General features: G+C 47.2%; 1 pseudogene; it reads right to left on the bottom strand.

The window, feature by feature from the left end:
• Positions 1-9,615: 9,615 nt before the first annotated feature.
• Positions 9,616-19,009, bottom strand: LOC102946374 (annotated as a pseudogene).
• Between the last annotated feature and the right edge of the window lie 771 nt (positions 19,010-19,780).

Below are 19,780 nucleotides of genomic sequence, written 5' to 3'. Positions count from 1 at the left end.
AGATCCATCGTGAAACTTTGGAGATCTTTCACTATGTTTGACATATCACCTCTCCACACTCCCCCGCCGCGGACAGCATCACAAATGGGAGAGTAACAAGTCCACAAGACAGCGCTTCTCTGGAGATGTCCGTGTTATCGCAGATTTGGAGAAACCTGATTTTGAAGGATTTAGGTGAAGGGACCACATGAGGGCAGCAAAGTGACTGGACAGTAGGAGAAGGTTGCAGTGTCCAAGGACAGATTCTGCAGAGTTTCTCAACCATGTGGCTCATCACCCAAAACTGGCTTGCCAGAACATGTCAAAGGGTAACATGGGGAGCTGCAGGGTGGGCCCAATCTACACTGACCCCACAGCAGCAGCTCCTGCAGCTCCGATCCCACTGTGCTGACTGGTGTCAGTTCCCCAATCCAGGCCTTGCAAAATGGTACAGGGGGGTTGCTGCACTGCTCAAGTTGGGCCTACCCACCACTACCTACCCAATGCCTGGAGCGGGAAGCCAAGACCAGCCAGCCCCATGGGACGGGAGCCACAGGAGCTGCTGCTACGGTCCTCATAGAATAATAGAACCACAGGGTTAGAAGGGACTGCAAGGGTCATCGAGTCTAACCCGCTGCCAAGATGCAGAGTTTGTTGTGTCTGAACCAGTGATACTCAAACTGAGGCTCGTGAGCCACAAGTGACTGTTTAATGTGTCCCCTGCTGCTCTTTGCAGCATGATATTAAAACACTGTGTGATTGAATTATTAACCAATCTAAGTTATTAATCAACCAGGATGCTTTTACTATGTTATTAGCCAATTGTAATTGATAAAATAATAATATTTGGTCAATCATTTCACTGTGAGATGTTAGACAGATGGCTGTCCAGTTTCCTTTTGAAAACGTCCAGTGAAGGAGCTTCCACAACTTCCAGAGGTGTCTGTTCCATTGGCTTCCTGTTCTTATGGATAAAAAGTTTTTCCTGAGATTTACTCTAAATCTGCTATGCTGGAGTTTGATCCCATTGCTTCTTGTTCTGCCCTTTGTGGACAGAGACAACAACTTTTCTCCATCTCTTTTATGTCAGCCTTTCACGTATTTGAAGGCCACTATCATGTATTCATGGTTAAGGCTACGATTTAGTCATGGGGGTCACAGCAGTCACGGATTCCGTGACTTCTTGGGATTCAGGAGAAGGAGGCAGGACTGTGCACCTCTGCCCTGCAACTGGGGCTGGCAGGAATAAGGACCCTGCAGCCCCAGCCCGACAGCTTCCTCCAGGGGCTGCAGCCGGACTGGGGGCTGCAGCTGGGGCCACGCGCCCCAGCCCTGTGGTGCTCTGGGATTGGTGGGGTCTGCACCTGAGCCCCGCGGTGTCCCGGTCTTGTCGGGGCTGCAGCTGGGGCCAGGCACGCCTGCCCCGCGGCTTTCACTGGAGTCTGCAAGTGGGGTCGCACATACCCCTTGTGGCTTCCCAGGGCTGTGTGTCCCCCCCACACTGCATCCGGGCTTGGGGGGGGCTGCAGTCGAGTCGCGCACCCCTTTTTCCACAGCTGAACCAGCTCTGGAGCAAGGGCTGTGTGTTCCCCATGACTGCGACCCCCACTGTGGCCACTGGAGTCAGGGCTGTGCCCCCTGCCATGGTGAGGGGCTCGGCCTGTCAGTCGTTTTTCCCCCCATGGGACTCCATTCCTCCCCCCTACCTAGCCCTGCCCCCAGTTATTTTTAATAAAATAATGGACAATGGACAAGCTCCGTGAATTTTTGTTTATTGCCCATGACCTGTTTGTGACTTTTACTAAAAATAACTGAAAAAGTCTTAGCCTTACTCATGGTGTACTTATTTAGTACTTATTACATTAATATAGTTAATACATACCATGGAGAAGAAATGTTTAGTAAGCCAAATGTTTTTTGCACTAAAGCTGTTTACTGTGTTGCGACAAGCCATCAAAGTTTACAAGTGGATCCTGAGCCCCAAAGATTGAGTCCCACTTAGCTTCTATGAACTTTGAATTCTTTACATTTTAGATTGAAGGAAACATCTCCTTGTTAGAAGGGTCAGTAGCTACGGGGTTAATCACCACCCACAAAAAAAATCACCGGCTAATCTAATCATTGCAAGTTAAAAAAAAACTAAGCCAGTCATTCATCTCTGCGGGGAATCCATAACTTGGCAATTGGATGTAAACTTGTCAGGGACTTGAACTATCCCAGAGATTCCCCTGGGGCAGCTATCTCACAAAGGACGTCCACTAACGTTTCATTAACTGGGACATTCTCTCCAGAGTTTCCATTGTGAAGTTTTTGTTCGGTAAATAAAATAATGCAGTTGGCTGAGTCCAGATGAATAGCCCTGAGTATTATTAATGTCAATGTTTCGGAGGAATACAGTTAAACAAATGATAATTAGGTCTCAGTGGGGCCTTACTGAAGACTTTATGTCTTAAGGGTTACTAGGAACATTCCTGTTACACAGAAAGTTGGAGGTGGCACTTTGGGCTTTTCAGCTAACGCAGAGAGAAACCCAGGAAAATAAAACAAAACAGTTTTATTCAGTATTTTTAACAGCCAGATTTTCTATCTTTCGATCTCAGGTACCTGTATGGCCACCTTGACCATAATATTTGGGCACCTCACAACAACCTTTCATGCGTTTACCCTCACACCATGCCTGTTATGTAGGGAAGTGCTACTACCCCCATTTTACAGACAGGGAACCAGAAAACAGAGAAATTGCAAGTACTGCAATTACAAGGTGTGACTGCAGCCCGAGCAGACATACCTGAACTAGCTTTAATCTGGCTAGCTCAGGTTCCAGAACAGTGAAGCTGCAGCAGGGCAAGTTTCAGCACAGACTGTATAAAGCCAGATGGAAGCCTGGGTCATTACTCACAGAGCTAGCCCATACTGAGGGTCACAATGTCGGGGCTTCAGTGCTCCGGTACCTGAGTTAGCTAGATGAAAGGTATCTCAGGTAGGCCTGCTCATGCTTCAGTCATATCCTGTGACTGCAATATAAACATACCCTTTGTGTGCCTCCCAGCATGGGTGGACAGACTTTGTTAGCGCACTAAAAATAGCAGTATGGACTTGTGGCACCAGGGCAGGCTCCAGCTAGCCACCCAAGTCCAAACCCACCTGACCCCCGGCATCTGAGCTTGGGTGAGTAGCTAGAGTCTCCACTGGAGCTGCAATGGCCATGTGGCTATTTTTAGTATGGTAGCTTGAGCAAAACTAATGTGCGTCTTTCTAGCCATGCTGGAAGTCATGTTCCCAGAAGCGGTGTAGACATGACTTCTCCAAGCATACAAAGAAAGCCTGGGTTGGAGCAGGGGATTAAATCCAGCTCTTATATGGTAGGCTAGAACCTTAATGAACATATTTATCTTTAGAGAGACAAGGTGGGTGAGGTAATATCTTTTATTGAATCAACGTCTGTCAGTGAGAGATACAAACTTTGGAGCTTAACCAGAGCTCTTCTTCAAGTCCTGTGTAAGCTCGAAGGCTTGTCTCTCTCACCAACAGAAGTTGGTTCAACAAAAGCTATTACTTTGTCCACCTTGTATGTCTAATATCCTGGGACCAACACGGCTACAACACTGCATACATAAATTTATCTTTTTTATTTGGGCATTTATTTCATGGGTAAATTTGTTAGTCTTTAAGGTGCCACCTGACTCCTCATTGTTTTTGTGGGTACAGACTAACACGGCTACCCCTGTGATATTTATCTTTGTTTATTTAGCTTGTTGAGAACCTTTTGAGGAGGACAAAGCTAACCGGAATTCAACTATAGCTCACAATGAGGGTGCTATCTCTGCCTTACCTACATGAGATGTTCATTACCGCAAATTATGGTACCTAACTTTTAAAGTACAGCTAACAAGCAATTCATTTAGTATACTGATTTATTTCCATATGCTCCATTGTTGATAATAGCCTGCAGGATGACATATACTTGATTGCTATAAAATTCAGGTTAGGAAAATGTACTTGATAAGTAATGATTCTTATCAGTGTGTAGCAGGGCGGGACTCACCACTGCGACACTTCCTGCTGGTCGTCCAGGAAATTAGCATTTCCAGCCTCAGGAGCGCCCTCTGCAGGCTAGTGTCATGCTTGCCGCTGGGCCCAAGCACCTCCTGGACCCCCGTGCCCGTTTCAGGTTGGGGTGCTGCCCCCGAGCAGTACCCCCACAGATCTGGGTCTCCCCTCCCCGGGGAACTCCACCCTCTATCCCCACCTCGCCTCAGTCTATGGCCACTGCCCAGTCATCAACTAGCCCCCGTTCCCTGGGGCAGACTGCAGTGTAAATGCCACTCATCACAGGCAAGGGGGGTTGGGACCTGCTGCCTCTGCCTACCCGTGGGCTGCCCCCTGCAACCCCAGTACCCTTTTTGGCCTTACACTAGGCCTGCAGCCTGTGGGGTTTCCAGGCCGGCGCTCTCCAGCTTCTCTGGCCCTCCCCCAGCCCTGCTCCACCTTAGGTACCCAGGTACGCTCCCCAGCAGCCAGGCCCTTCTCCCTCGAGAGGGAGAGGGAGAGAGAGAGGGAGAGTGTTTCTGCTCCTGGTCCACTGCTCTCTTATAAGGGTCAGCTGGGCCCTGATTGGGGCATGGCCCCAGTTGTGCCTTTTTCCCCAATCAGCCTGGGAGCTGCTTGCCCCCAGCCACAGCCCACTCCTGGGCTGATTTCAAGCCCTTCAGGGCAGGAGCAGGTGACCACCCCGCTACACAGTGCAACTGCAACCAACTATTTATAGACAGGTTGTTGCATGCACAGTCATTCTTTTATCTATCTATTTATCTACGGTGAAAGCTGTGTTATCCGTCACTTTATCAACTGCAAAGCTCTATTAACCGGCCTTTCTGATCTCTCCCAATAGAAATCTTCAGTCTAGTAACCGGGACTAGTTTACTGCCCAGGAGGTTATGCAATTGCACATCCTGCACTCTACTTTTATGCAAAAGAGGCAGAAGACAAGGCAGCAGGCTGATATCAGGAATTTATCCAAAAAAGCAGCTTCCAGGGTATGTCATAGGGTCATTACAGATTCAGCCCAATCTCCTACACCTTCTACATCTGCAAGATAATTGATGATAATGATGACCCTGAGGCCCTGCAAGATCCTGAAGTGCCTTCTGAATCCTCAAGGAAAGGTTAAATTACATTCAGTATTGTTTTAGTGCTAAGTGTATTTTTAGCAATCTTGGTGTACGCCATGCGCTGCCCATAATAATATGTAGTGTCATAAGATAACCTACTGAAAAGTTTGGGGACCACTGATCTATCGATCGATCTATCTGTCTTAGTATAGTGTCACAAAGATTTGCATTTCCTGTATAATGTGTCTTCATTAAAACTGATCTTCACTGTGGTATCTGTAGCTATATTGAATGGCGGAAGGATTAGATGCAGCAGGTGGCCAGAGTTCACACTACCATATGAAGCAAGATATACCTGAAGGGATTAGGGATCCCTTCTTTCTGTTTGAGTTATATAGAGAGACCAGCTGGGTGAGGTAATATCTTTCATTGGACAGACTTCTGTTGGTGAGAGAGACAAGCTTCCAAGTTTACCCAAAGCTCTTTTTCAGGTCCGGGAAAGGTACTCAGAGGTTGCCTCAGTAAGGGGCCGCAATGGTGCGTTTTTGCTATGGGGATTTTGAGCACAGAGTTACCATATTACCATATTACCAGAGTTACGCCACCCCGCCCCAACTCCACCCCTTCCCCGCCCCTATTCCAACTCCTTCCCCAAATCCCTGCCCCGGCCCCGCCTCCTCCCCTGAGCATGCCTCATTCCCCTTCCTCCCCCCTCCCTCCCAGCCGCGTGAAACAGCTGTTTCGTGGCACAAGCGCTGGGAGCAAGGGGGAAAAAGCAGGCACTCTCTCGAGTGATCAACATTCACTTTCTTTCTCAAATGATTAACATTCACTCTCTTTCTTGAATGATCAACTCTTCTTTGGGGAAAAATAATAATGGCAAAATCCCGGACTTTTTTAGATATTTAAAAATTCCTCCCGGATGGCGATTTAAGAACCAAAAATCCGGACATGTCTGGGCAAATACGGACGTATGGTAACCCTATTCTAGCAGGGCTCACTCCAGGGCTGTGTGCAGGCAATGTCCCAGTGTAGCGAGGAGGAGTGGCCTCCCTCGGAGATTGACGCGGGGGATGGCCATGCACTCTTAGACACTGACAGAATCCTTTCTGCTCCAGTCTTAGCCCCAACATTGACACTACAATTTTCTAGCCCCACAGCCCGAACCCCGCACACCTGAGTCAGCTGACCTGGGCCAGCCATGGGTGTTTTATTGCAGTGTAGACATACCCTTTGAGACCTGTCAGCCAGTTTTTAATCCATTTAATGTGTGCCGTTTTGATTTGTATCATTCTAGTTTCTTCTTGCATCCTCAAAGGGTATACTTACAGGCAGGAGGGGGATCAATGGGGGCTCTCTCAGCTGGCCAAGGTGCGGTGAGCCGGCACTCTGGGCATGAGGCACAGAAGTCTGCCACCTCTCGGTAGACCCCTGGCCCAAAGAACTGGGCTAAAATCTGGGCTAGCGTCCTTTCCCTTCCAAGGTGCACAGCCGTGGGTATGGCATGGGAGAGTCACATAACCCGCTTCCGGTACAGTCGGGGCACCAAGAGCTGATGTCAAACCTCTTTGATCGGTTGGTCTTTCTCTGTGTGGTACAGACGGTCATCTTGAATCTCAAAGCGTGGGAACCGTCCTGCTTGGTGGGGTTCAACAGTCTCCCCTAGTCTCCTACGCCGCCACCTAGTTGTATGACTGACTCAGGGTGTTGTCATCCTGTTGCTCCTCCACAAAGTCAGAGAGGTGAGTCAGAATCTCCGATTCGGGTAATGGGGGGAGCTCCCCTCCTGGCTGGGATGGGGCCTGGTTGGCCTGGGTTGATGCTGAGGACTGGGAAGTCCCTTCACCAGGGTCAGCAGCCTCCCCCACCCCCACAAGGGTTGCAGCTGCAGGCCGGCCGGTGGCCAGAGGCAGGGGCCCTTGACCAGGTCGGCTAACAATTCCCCAAAATAGTTCCATTCCCTGCCTAAAATAACTGACTAGGCCAGTGTCGTGGCCAGACCAACCATCAGGGACTCTTCATGTATCCCCACCATTAAAGTCACTTCTGTGTGGGGGTAGGCCCTCACGTCCCCGTGCATGCACTGTAACATGATGGTGCCCTGGGTTGGGCCAGGATTAGGCACCATGTACTTTGTACCAGGATCTGGGCACACCTGAATCTACTAGTCCCATTACTTCTCTCCCATTTACCAGCAGCAGGATGGTCAGTTTTGCTGGTTTCCCAGGGCGTGCTCATGCTCGCGGAGTCCAGACCTTCCCAAAGCTACATTCCATGCACAGACATTCTCCGGACCAGTGCCCAGAATGGCCACACATGAAACACCAGTCCTGATCTTGGGTGGCGCAAGGGGTTTCCTGCCTGAGTACCCGATTGCTCTGGTCACAACGGGTCTCCCCAAGTTCTGGGCCAAGCAAGGACCCTGGCTGGGCCTCTGGTAGACCTGTGGTCTCCCCAGCTGGGTTGGGAAGCCCTGGCATCTCTGGATCCTTGAGCCCTCGGGAGCTCTGATAGGGAGGGAGGAGGCCGACATTCCTCACGATCCTGGTATCCGTTGGGTGGTATCATCCTTTAGCGGCATGGGGCTCTTGGTTCCAGCTGACCCCGAAGGGGGCATCATCATGGGGGACTTTCTGGCTAGGTAGTTCTCCATGAGCTGGATGGCATCTGTCGTGGTGTCAGGGTGATGCCACAACATCCACTCTCTTCCCCCAGGGGTAGGATCTGGACAAACTGCTCTAGCAGGACCTGTTCAGTGACCTGCTCCCCCATCTTTGCTTCTGGTTTGAGCCATTTCCAGAATGAGCTGTGAAGCTTCCAGGCAACAAGCAGGGTCGGGCTCCCAGTGGGTACCGCTCCTCCTGGAAGCATTGCTGGAATGTTTCCTCTGAGATATCTAGGGTGTTGCGGATCGCTGCCTTAACTTGGGCATAGTCCTGAACGGTGGTGGGGTCTAACACATGGTATGTGGTCTGCAGTACCCTGGTTAAATACGGGGCCAGCACTGCAACCCATTAGTCTGAGGGCCACTGGGTTACTGCCACCCACTTGAAAGTCTCTAAGAAAGCCTCAGGATCATCGTCGGGCCCCATTTTGGCAAGCCTGATAGGGACGGGGCTAGGCAGCTCGGTTGGAGCAGCGGGTCGCAAAATGGATGCAACCTGTTGGGCCAGCTACTGCTGCTGCTGTTGGGCTGCCAATTCGTGAACTAACTGCTACTGCTGCATGGCCATCTGCTGCAGGAGTTGTTGGTGTTGCTGTTGATGGTGAGTGTTTTGCTAGGTCACCCATTTCAGCAGCTGTTTCATCTCCATTCAAGGGTTTGTCCTTGGGACTTTTTTTTTTTTTTTAAATTCCCTTCAGCAGGGACTAGATCGGTGCCTGCATTCTCCACAATTTGTAATAGGGCCTTCAGTGGCTGGACAGCCTAGTGGCTAGATCGTTGGTTGGGGGGCTGTAGGAGGACCTGACCTCTCCTTTTCCCTCAGGTCCTGGCCCGGGGTCCTGTGTCACTCAAACCCCTAAACAGGGGAGATGGATCTTTCTCCCATCCATGTTTTCCTGAGCTGCTCCCTATGCAAGTCATTTTAGTTTGGGGTGTGGCCCCTCTAGTCCAGTTTTCAGGCAGTTTGGGCTTATCTGCAGGTTCCCCTTGGCAGGGGAAGACTTACTTGCCTCCAGTGGCTGCGTTGGCAGGCTGGTTGCCGGTCTGTGCCTTTAGGAAGGTATACAGAGAGCTCCTGCCTCTTCACCAGTCAGCCCCTGACTGAGCCAGGCTCTCTTCTTTTCTCCCCCCTCCAGGCCTGGCATTGGCTGCAGGTATAACGCAGTGGGACTAGGTGAGCCCACAGGTTTTCTTTGACCCCTGCTGTACCCAGCAGCAATCTCTCTGTTCCTTCACACCCTTCTTTAATTCTTTATTAATAGAGTTCTGTGTCAGCCACTCCATTAATATTTCCCAGATCAATGTCAGGCTGACAGGCCTACAGTTACCCAAGTGATCCCATTTACTCTTTTTAAAGCACCCTTTTAGTCTTCTGGAATTTTTCCATTGTTTCAAGAGTTATAGAAAATCACCATTAATGGTCTAATGAGCTCCTCAGCCAACTCTTTTAAATCTCTTGGATGCAAGTTTTCCAGACCTGTTGATTGAAAACTACCTAACTTTAGTAGCTGCTCTTTAACATCTTCACAAGATACTATTGGAAAGTTTCATCATCGTATGATATGATGACAGTATCTGGTTTTTCCTAATATAGAACAGAAATATTTATTGAACGTCTGTCTTTTCTGCATTATTATTGAGAATTCTGCTATTTCCATCTAGTAATGGGCTAATATCATTATTAGGATTCTTTTAGTTCCTAATACTTAAAAACATCTTATTGTTCTTAATTCTGCTATTTACCTTATCAATTTTCTATAATTTCTAACTTTTAATTTACGTCCATTACTATCAACTTTCCATTTCTTCTATTCATTATATATTATTTTCTTCTTTTTATATCTGCCTTCCCTTCCCCTCAGAGCCATGGCCCATGTTGTTGTTGGTTTTTTAAACCAACGTGACCTTTTTCATTGATTGTGGAGTTTCAGACACCTAGTAAAGTGTTCTTAAACAGTTCCCAATTATCATTTAGACTATTCCGTTTAAATTCTTCCTTCCAGGTAATTTATTTATGGTGCCTTTGTAGCCGTAGGAGACCAGGGTGAGGCCCAGCAGCGCCATTTGGAAGATCACACTGACAGCAAATGCCTGGGCCTCATTGTCAGAGGTATCGACACAGGCCAGCTTGAGCAGGGCCAGCACCTCACAGACGAAGTGGTCAAGCCAGTTCTGTCCGCACTGGGGCAGCCACACGGTCAGGCTGGTCTGAAGGATGGAGTTGCTGAAGCTGTTCAGCCAGATGGTGGCCGCCATCTGCAGGCTGAGGCGGCAGCTCATGACGATAGTGTAGCGCAGCAGGTGGCAGATGGCGACGTAGCAGTCGTCGGCCATGATGGCCAACAGGATACACTCAGTGCCAGCCAGCGAGAGGGAGATGTAGCGCTGGGCCACATAGCCGGCCCAGGTGATGAACTTGTAAATTCACCAGCATCTGAGGAACGGTGCTGGTGGTGTAGCAAAGATCCAGGAAGGAGAGGTTGCTAAGGAAGAAATACATAGGGGTGTGGAGACTGGGTTACAGCCACAAGACAATGATGATGGCCAGGTTCCCCACCAGGTTCAGGACGTACAAGACCAGGAAGACCACAAAAAGCAACATCTTCAGGCATGGCTGGTCAGAGACCCCCAATAGGATAAACTCCCACTGGGAACTTCCGTTCCCTCTTTCCTGCTGCAGGGAGAAGGGACAAAGATAAGGCTGAAAGGTGCCCCAATAGCCATACACAGGAGGGTCACATTCAAGGGCAGCCCCATTTGCTCTGAATAAACCATGCCCACTTGTGACTTTATAATAGTCAGTCTGGGCCAGTTGGGTGGCAGGTCAGATCCTTCTGCCAGGGAATGGCTTCATCGCAGAAAAGTGGTTCTGTGGCGCTTAGTGACAAAGGAGGATCCATATGCCAGGGAATCAAAGTGTCCTAGAAAATTGGATCTGTGGCGGTTCGTGGGATCAATAGGATACATTGCCAATAAATAGATTTGTCATTGAAAATGGATGCTTAGATTGTAAGGTCTTTGGGACATAAGGCGTTTTATTAATTATTATTATTATTCTGTATTTATACAGATCCTAGTTGTGACTGGGGCTCCTAACTATGACTCTAGTTTTATTCTTATCCTTAATAATATGTCACAAAATTAAATCAGAATGGATCTGTGGCAATTGATGGCAGTCATAGGATACTGTAACAGGGCCCTCCACCTCCCAAAATCCCCCTCATGACAAGGGTTGGCTCTGTGGCGCTTTGCCTCTCTTTCTCCTCTTCAGGAGCCCTTAAGAAATCCACACAGTCTTTCTCATGGCTAACACCAGCCCTGCCTGGGGCTCATTTAATAACAGAAACAGTTCAGAAGAACCCTCCAAGTCCCAAAAGAAAGTTCATTACAACAACTCAAAAGTTCATATTCAGCTTTGGGGTCTTCTACCACACCCGGGCTCTTCTTCCATCCTGGTAAACACTTCATAAAGCCACCACTTCCAGCCCTTCCGAGCTAGAGCTCAACTTCTGGCTCTGGCTTCCAGGCCCCATCCCTTCTCCCAGTCAGGGTCCCCTGTAAGGACCTCCTGCTCAATGCTGCTCTTCTCTGCCACAGCTTCCACCTCCTGTTCCCTTCCCCTCTGGCTCTTTATCAGGAACTCCTGTCCCCTGTCAGGCCTCGTCAAGGCTGTTAAGGAGCCAGAGGTGAGTGGGAGTAGTTCCCTCATAAAGGGCTCAGTCCACCCTGTGGCACATCTGGATGCCAAGAAACAGAGTTGAGAGACAAGGTAAATGAGATAATATCGTTTATTGGACCAACTTATGTGGATGGAAGGGACAAACTTTCGAGCTTCACAGAACTCTGGAGAGGGTAACCAGAGTGTTCAAGTTAAATACAAGACAGGACAGATGGTTAAGCACATTGCAGAAAACCAATTAAAATGAAGTGGGCAATAAACACAAAGTGGGAAATTAACACCTCTGCAGTTGTCAGACAATGAAAGGTTAGTAGGCAGCAGGGTGTGTCACAAGTTGTTGTAATGGGCCATAAAACCAGAGTCTCTGTTAAGTGCAGGGTTTTCAGTGTCCACAAGATTTATTAATTTAAATTCTTCAGTGTCATCTTTTGAAGGTGTTGTGCAGCTTTCTTTTGAAGCCTCCAATATAAGTTGGTCCAATAAAAGAGATTACCTCACCTACTTTGCATTGCTCAGATCCTGGGACCAGCCTGACTACAATAATACTTCAAACAAGTTGTCATGGTAAAGTGCAGCTATGGCAGTTGGTGGCAGTTCTAGGATATGTATGTCAGAGAATAGGCAATGAGACAATCTACCCATAACAGAAATTTATTCCTCAGTGCAGACAGTTAGAGGCTGACTTATACCCTGAATCATGGGAACATATATTCTTTAAACATTTGAATCTTCGATAGTGTATGTGATGAGGTCATTTCAACATGCAATGCCCTTCTCAGAAACTTCAAAGAAAAACACTTTTAACTCAAATTGTAACCTTAACTCTGACCTTTACAATAATTTACAAATTTTGTATCTGTTAGAAAATTTTTGAATAACTCTTATTGTTATGCTTATACAAAATACACGAGATTTTTTATAGGGGAGAAGGCAACATGCCGCATTTATTGAGAATAAAGCATATGCTTTTCAGTTACACACACACACCATGCACACAGTCCTGCCAGTCGATGTTTATAGTTACCAGTCCAGAGTCTGGATCAATCTAGTCACCAGCCAGATTGGTCACAGAGGGGAGCCAGGCTCTGTCGGTCACGATCCGATGCTCCTGGAGTTGTGGCAAGACGAACCCAAAGCCCCATGGCAAAGCATCCTGTTCTTATAGTTCTTTTTTCTCCGTTGAAGTCTGTGGATTTTTCTGTGTCAGTTTATGACCAGTTTTCAGAGTAACCGCCGTCTTAGTCTATATTCGCAAAAAGAAAAGGAGTACTTGTGGCACCTTAGAGACTAACCAATTTATTTGAGCATAAGCTTTCATGAGCTACAGCTCACTTCATCGGATGCATACTGTGGAAAATACAGAAGATGTTTTTATACACACAAACCATTAAAAAATGGGTGTTTATCACTACAAAAGGTTTTCTCTCCCCCCACCCTACTCTCCTGCTGGTAATAGCTTATCTAAAGTGATCACTCTCCTTATAATGTGTATGATAATCAAGGTGGGCCATTTCCAGCACAAATCCAGGTTTTTCTCCCCTCCCCCCCCTCCACTGTTCCTCAGATGTTCTTGTTAAACCCTGGATTTGTGCTGGAAATGGCCCACCTTGATTATCATACACATTGTAAGGAGAGTGATCACTTTAGATAAGCTATTACCAACAGGAGAGTGGGTTGTTGGGGGGTTTCTGCAACTGATTAGTTCCCCAGGTCTGCTCAGTAAAACATTATAAGCATTGGCAATTCTTAAGTGGTAATTTTTTGCAGGAGGATGTATGTCAGAAGCCCTATGACCAAACCCCAAATTTGAACTTCTAACTGCACTCTGTCCCTGATGTGGCATGGCAAATTACAGGGTAATCTACCTATTTGTTTCCATTTTAGATCACTTTGAAAAACTGGCTGATAAACAGAAATCTATTGACCTATCTATCTACAATCTATGGCTGAAAGGAGTTAATTATATGGAGAGAATGAAATAATTTAATGTGTGTCGGTTGTTTAAATGATTATCTTAATGATTATTACTAGTAATTAATTAATAATATAATATATTATGCATTAAGAAAGTTATGGGCAAATTGGAGAGAGTCCAGAAGACATCAACAAAAACTATCAAAGGGTTAGAAAACATGACCTATGAGGAAAGGCTGAAAGAACTGGGCATGTTTAGTCCAGAGGACAAAAGGCTGAAGGGGGACCTGGAAACAGTGTTCAAATGTGTGAAAAGTTGTTACAAAGAGGATGGTGATCAGTGGTTCTCCATGTCCACACAGGGTGGGACATGAAGTAATGGGCTTAGCTTGTACTAAAGGAGATTCAGGTTAGCTATTAAGAAAACCTTCTAAGGGAAAGTCTAAACTTAAAATGCTGCATTGGCTCAGCTGCTCTAAGCCTATTGGAGAGAGCTTTGAAAACCAATAACTTACTTGTCAATACTATCATGACGAAATGTGTGTAGCACAATTCTACTTAAAGTAATAAACATAAGCTGAAATTAGGTCTGAAATGCATTTACCAAACAAGTCTGGGTAAAGCAGTTTCTTGAACACAAAGGAGTCTAGCCAGGTGTCATCAGAGTTGATGGGCAACCACCTTTCAAGTGGCCAGTCTTAGGCCAGGAAGTGGGGAAGGAACAACCCTATCTGCATTTAAACAAACAACAGCCTGGCACATCTTTCACCATGAGACTCCTTGTCTCTGTCCTCACAGCAGGAATGTACTTCATCTAGGCATAACCCTCAATAAAATTCATTTCAAAGGGGGACTGGACAACAAAAGTGAGGGGCAGAAACACCCCAAGGTATCTCTCCCTATTCATCTCTCTCTCTCTTTCCCCTAAGAAGACAAAAGAAACAGCTTTTGGACTTTGGGAGCAGATTTTGGCCTGAGAATTGGCTCAGCAATGTTACTCGGAGCATGTGGTAAGGGATTTCACCTTGAGCCAAGTCTGCTTTGCTAAGGTTTAGTACTAGGAAGTGATTTATCTTTATTTCTCTTGTAACCAATCTGACTTTAATACCTTACACTTGTACTCACTTAAAATCTCTCTCTTTGTAGTGAAATAAAGGTGTTTTATTTCATAATCCAAACTGATCCATTACTGCATTTAAACTGAATTGTATGAGTAACTCCATTTGAAGTAGCAAACTGTTGGATATTGCTCCCCTCACAGGACAGCAGACCTAAAATATCTGAACTGTCCATGAGAGGGCTGGGCAGTGCAGAACAAACATCTTGTGGGGGGTAGGGGGGAATTTTGGACTAGGAATGTGTTGTGGTCACCCTGTTAACCAGGAACTCAGATCTTGCCTATGGTTAACTGGATGTGCTCTAGGTTCCACACCTCAGAGTTCCCACCCAGCAGACTCGTTCCCCCAAACCCCATCTATCAATGGAGAGAAAACTAAGGACAGGATTAACTATAAAGCAAACTGGTTTATTAAACAGTGACTCAAACAGGAAACAGTAACTTATAGGACCCCTGGCAAAACAATACACAAAGGGCATACAGGTACAGGTTGGCACAACAAATTGACATACAGTCAAGGTCCCAAACCCATGAGGACAAAGGTGAATTTACTACAGGTAAGGTACAGAGGTACACAGCATACTACACCAGGTTCAGAGGAATGGACCCACGATAGAGGACATCACGGATGGAATACATGGCTCAGCAATGTTACTCGGAGCATGTGGTAAGGGATTTCACCTTGAGCCAAGTCTGCTTTGCTAAGGTTTAGTACTAGGAAGCGATTTATCTTTATTTCTCTTGTAACCAATCTGACTTTAATACCTTATACTTGTACTCACTTAAAATCTCTCTCTTTGTAGTGAAATAAAGGTGCTTTATTCCGTAATCCAAACTGATCCATTCCTGCATTTAAACTGAATTGTATGAGTAACTCCAATTAAAGTCACAAACTGTTGTATATTGCTCCCCTCACAGGGGCAACAGACCAAAAATATCTGAACTGTCCAGGAGAGGGCTGGGCAGTGCAGAACACACATCTTGGAGGTGGAGGGGGGGTGGAATTCTGGACTAGGAATGTGTTGGGGTCACCCCACAAGTAGTAACCAGGGCTGGTAGAAGCCAGAATGTGGCTGGTGTTTGCGGACAAGCTGCTGGGGTAAGAGTTGCTGGACCAGGCTGTGGCTACGCACAGACACACAGGGTGTGACCCGCATGCTTGGAGGCTGCTTGTGAGCGACCCATATTGGACTCTAAAACAGGAAAACATTTGGAGGCAGGCAAGGTTGCAGTGCAGGGGTGACACAACTCCTCGCTACTCTGGATTGCACCCCGGAATGCCATACCATCCTGGGAGTTTGTTAAGAACAGGTGGGACAAATACTGATCAGGTATGGTCTTGGTAATCTTATTCCTGTCTCAATATGGGGGTATGGACCATATGACCTCTGGAGGTGCCCTCTAGTCTTACATGTCTATGATTCTATGACTCTACTGCCACTGTTGACATGAATCTATTATTTGTATGTACTTTTCTGTGCAACTGACAGGGACCACAGTCTAAGCATGCAGGAAGGGAATAAAATAATCCCTGCACCACTAATAATATTTCAGACCTTGATCCTACCAGCACTTAGAGCTGGGGTTTCCAAAGGAGCTTTAAGGAATGATGCACCCAAATCCAACTGATTTTCACGGGGATTATGGGTTCAGATAGGGCTAAATATGCAGATAGGCACCAAGTAGGATTTTCTTACTCCCATTGATTCCAATAGGAGTTAGACCCCTAGCACCCATCTGCATCTGTAGCCAGCTAAATCCCTTTATAAATTTGGCCTATGCTGCCTACATGCCTTAATCTCCTTTATCCAAACCACATCCAATTGATGTCAGTGGGACTGCCTGTGGGCTTAAGTTAAGCACATGCATAAATCTTTGCAGGATCAGGGCCTCTCAAGGGACAACAGGTTTACACAGCACTTTACAAACACAGGATCCAGTCCTGAAGACGCGTACCCAGGTGATTAACTACTCACCTGTGGAAAGTTATCCCTGCATAAGTTTGTGGGTTATGGACCCTGGATAAGACAGATTCCAACCCTAACCAAATCTACCAATCTATGATAGTTGTCTGGTCCCCAGCACCGCAGTATCTGAGCACCTAACGATCTCTAATGGCCTGCTTCCCAGCTCCTGAACCCTCCCCAATAATAAGCACAGTGATCATGAACGAGTGGTGGAAAAACCCCGGACTCACGTCCATTCATCTCCGGCTCTGCTCTCTTCAGATCCCTCCTGCCTATGTTGGATCATATTAAAGAAGCTCTGTATTAAAATCACAAATGAGTTTGATTCCCCATAGTTTAAATACCAGAGTATTACTAATTAAGAGGTCTCTTGGTTTTTGGTCCCTTGTTTTTACTGTTTCTCTCCCTCTCTGTGTGAAACTTGCAAGCTGCTAATTGTATTAGTACATCCTAAGACAGAGTCTGTTCTCAAAGCAATACTTTGTAACAACAACTATTCACACAGAGAGAGACTCAAAGTGATACTTTGTAACAACAGAAACAACACACAGAGACTCCCCGCCCTTTTGTTGTATTTATCTCTCGCAGAGTGGAGACAACCAGAGGACCCCCGGAGGGCAGACTGGAATCCACCCAGCAGCCTCAAGGATGGGAGAAACAAAGAACAAGATAACATCTGGCAGCACGGAGCCGTCAGGAATGTGCTATCTGCTGATTGATTCAGCAACAGCATGATGAAGCAATTCTCATAGACTGGCATAGGAATAAATTCCTATAAAAATGGATTCTAGAAAGTGAGAACTTTGGGGTCTGATTCTGCAAACCAACTTCCAGGAGCATCAGATGAACATCTGACAAGGCCCTGCTCCCTCCTCATGTCCAGGCCACCTGGCCAGTGGCTTGGCATGAGCAACTCTAAGGCTGGTAACTATGATAACAACCTTGCAGAACCTGTGTGTGTGTGTGTGTATGAATGAACGTGTGAATAAATATGAAATTGAATGGAATGTTATAGCTATAACTAACTGCTTACTATGATTCTTTCTGTGTTCACAGTAAATGTGGCATTTTGCCTTATTCCCTTTAATAAGGTCCTGCTGATATTTATTTTATTGGTATAACACCTGAACAGCTCCAGACAGTTCAGATGTTCCAATGCCCGAGGGTCTGGGACGAAGCAGCCCCGAGCTGTGGATCTGAATGTCTAAATGTCTACAGTACTCGCTGAATCGGCGGGCAGCGATCGATCCAGCAGAGATCGATTTATCGCGTCTAGTCTAGACGCAATAAATCGACCCCCAAGCGCTCTCCCATTGACTCCTGTACTCCACCGCCGCGAGAGGCATAGGCGGAGTTGATGGGGGAGCGGCAGCAGTCGACTCACCGCGGTGAAGACACCACAGTGAGTCGATCTAAGTACGTCGACTTCAGCTACCTTATTCACGTAGCTGAAGTTGTGTAACTTAGATCGATCCCCACCCCGCTAGTGTAGACCAGGGTCTCTGGGTCTACACTAAGAGTCTCCGTGGTCAGGGGTGTCTGGGCTCAGGGAGACCAGCTAACTTTGCGCCCTGCTGTTTGGCGGCAACATCTGCATCTGGCTCTGGAAACCCTGAGGCTGTAGGTGTTGCCCCACACTCTTCTGGGGCCCTGGACTGTGTCTCAAAAGGAGGGGAATGGAGCAAACTGGATGTTCAGAGCCAGGGTCACATCGTCACAGAATACCCCTCATCCCAGAGACCTAGCCCACTTGGTGTGTGAGTGAAGTATCTGGGGACAGGTTGCCCCATGCTGGGAGGGATACCCTGAGCCTCTCAACTGGCAGGGTCTCCTAGAAGCCCAGAGTCCACAGTAATGGAATAAATAAAATCCCAGAGATGGGGAGGAGACAGAGAGAGATGGTTATAGGGAGAGGGATGGAGAGAGAGTGGATGGATGAGAAAGAGAGGAAGAGAGAGGTGAATTGTTATGACAGAAAGAAAGGCAAAGAGAAGGATGGATAAAAACAGCAATAAAGAGAGGATAGATCAGAGAGATGGATGGGTAGCAGGATGGAAGGAGAGAGAGGTAGATGGATAGAAGGATACAGAGGGAGAGAAAGAGAGATGGATGAGCAGATGGATAGCGAGTGGGGGAGAGATGCAGAGAGCTGGATAGAAGTACAATGGATGGCTGGAAGAATGGATGGAAGGAGGTAGGATCCCCAGCCTGTATCCCTGATCCCCATCCTACCCCAGACCTGGGGTCTCTGGGCTCCTGAGAATGGTATCACACTATACCTGGGCTTCCCCAGCTCTGAAGAACAGCTGAGAAGGGCCCAGTGTCTCTGTGACTGTAGGAAGCTGCTCCTTGCACGGCTCACGATAGTTGTCCCTGACTGCATAGGGCCATGGGTGTGGGGGAGGGAGCAGACAGCGCCCTTATGGATGTCAAAGCGGGGTGGGGGGGGAGGGGCTGTGCCTCCCTGAAGCCTCCCCAAGGAGCTGGGACTCAGCTGGAGAGGTTTGTGGAGCCCCAGGGTCCCCCACACACCAAATTGGCCACAAGTCTCCTGCAGCTACTACAGGACAGGCCCATCAAGAAAAATAACAGATCACCACTGGCCATCACATACAGCCCCCAGCTAAAACCTCTCCTGTGCATCATCAATGATCTACAACCTATACTGGAAAATGATCCCCAACTCTCACAGGCCTTGGGAGGCAGTCCAGTCCTTGCTTACAGACAGGCCCCCAACCTGAAGCAAATACTCACCAGCAACTACACACCACACCACAGAAATACTAACGCAAGGACCAATCCCTGTAACAAATCCCGTTGCCTTCTCTGTCCCCCATATCTACTCTAGCGACACCATCATAGGACCCAACCACACCAGCCACACCATCAGGGGCTCATTCACCTGCACATCTACTAATATGGTAGATGCCATCATGTGCCAGCAATGCCCCTCTGCCAGACATTGGCCAAACCAGACAGTCTCCACATAAAAGCATAAATGGACACAGGTCAGACATCAGGAACGGTAACATACAAAAGCCAGCAAGGGAACACTTCAATCTCCCTGGACATTCAATAACAGATTTAAAAGTAGCCATTCTTCAATAAAAAAAACTTCAAAAACAGACTTCAAAGAGAAACTGCAGAGCTACAATTCATTTGCAAACTTAACACTGGGCTTGAACAGGGACTAGGAATGGCTGCCTCACTACAAAAGCAATTTTCCCTCTCTTGGTATTGACACCTCCTCATCAATTATTGGGAGTGGACCACATCCATCTTGTCTGAATTGGCCTTCAACATTGGTTCTCCACTTGTAACATAACTCCCTTCTCTTCATGTGCCAAT

This window comes from Chelonia mydas, chromosome 14, assembly GCF_015237465.2.
Source record: "Chelonia mydas isolate rCheMyd1 chromosome 14, rCheMyd1.pri.v2, whole genome shotgun sequence".
Lineage (NCBI taxonomy): Eukaryota > Metazoa > Chordata > Testudines > Cheloniidae > Chelonia > Chelonia mydas.
This window is presented reverse-complemented; position numbering and strand designations above follow the sequence as displayed.